The following is a 1296-nucleotide window of genomic DNA, read 5'->3' as shown; positions in this document are numbered from 1 at the left end:
CCCCCCAGAGCAACTAATCCGGCACCCTGGTATTTTCCTCGAAATACATTTAAAATGCCCCCGATGCACCAGTTTTACCTGCCCCTGCTCCTGAGAGGCTGTGAACGCCCAAGAGGCTGATGCCCCTTCGCCGCACCTTTGCATCTATATAATATTTCATCTAATATTTCTCTTGATTCAAGGCGCAAACGTTTAAAACAAGGTTTAAACTTCCGTTTAAATTGCGGCTGGTTTGGAAATCCAGCCTCACACTGAACGAATTCAGCTCGGTTTGTGGGTGCGGGTCGTGCACAGGAGGGGGGATGTGTCCGGGACAACCTGCGAGAGGAGAAGCTGGGATTTTTTAATTTATTTAATTTTTTTTGTTTGTTTGTTTATGGAGGGGAGAAGGGAGATACTTCGAAATGACCAACCACATATTATTTAATTTCACGCTATTAGTAACGAGGAATGCGCGGATTTCCGTGCCCAGCTGCTCGCTGGGTGATTGTCACTGTATTTTTCTTGGCTCTTTCCAAATGCTCCGTGTTACACAGTAACGAGACGCAGGGGGAGAGGGGAAGGATCGTATCCTCCCGAGAAAGGCTGGACGGGGAGCCGGCACGGCCGGGGGCAGCCTGGGTACTTCGTGCCGGCCGGAAGGAGGAAGACATCGGGAAGAGATTCGTGGGAACGATTTCTGATTTCTTGTTTTCCTTGTGAATGAAGAAAAAGAAGGAAATGAAGGCAAAATCGGAAGCTTTCAACCCGTGGCGGGGAAGCCCGCGTCGTGGAGAAAGGAGCAGGGCTCGTGAAAGCATGTGGGCTCTTTCTGGCCGGTGAAAGACGAAGCCGGCGGCGTTTTTCGTTTCTTTTCTAAAAATCATCCTTCGGGTGAGCCGTCGCGCCTAGGTGCGCTGCACGGGCTCCCGCAAACAGGGCACAACAAATGCAACCTTGAATATGGGCCGCTTTCTGCTCTGCCCGTTTCCCTGCGTGAGCTGGCCCGGGCTGCCCGGCGACGCACTCCGGCGAGGCGGAGGACAGCGGCCGCCCGAGCGAGCCCATGCCCGGACCGGCCTCGTGCGATTCCCCTGCTGCAACGCGCTTGCTGCGGCGCCCGAGCGGGAGAGACATTGCACACCCGCAGCCTCGCTCTCCGCGGCCGCGCCGCCGGTTGCGCTGCCCCAGCTGCCTCCCGCTCAACCCGACTGCACGAGGCGGGGAGTGCCCGGGCCCTGCAGAGACACCACGGCCTGGCGGTGCCAGGAGCCCGCGCCCGCCTGCTCCCGAGCCTGCCCTTCGCTCTCCTCGGCC

This window comes from Gavialis gangeticus, unplaced genomic scaffold (assembly GCF_001723915.1).
Source record: "Gavialis gangeticus isolate Ggan-Ray unplaced genomic scaffold, GavGan_comp1, whole genome shotgun sequence".
NCBI classification, from domain to species: Eukaryota; Metazoa; Chordata; order Crocodylia; family Gavialidae; genus Gavialis; species Gavialis gangeticus.
This window is presented reverse-complemented; position numbering follows the sequence as displayed.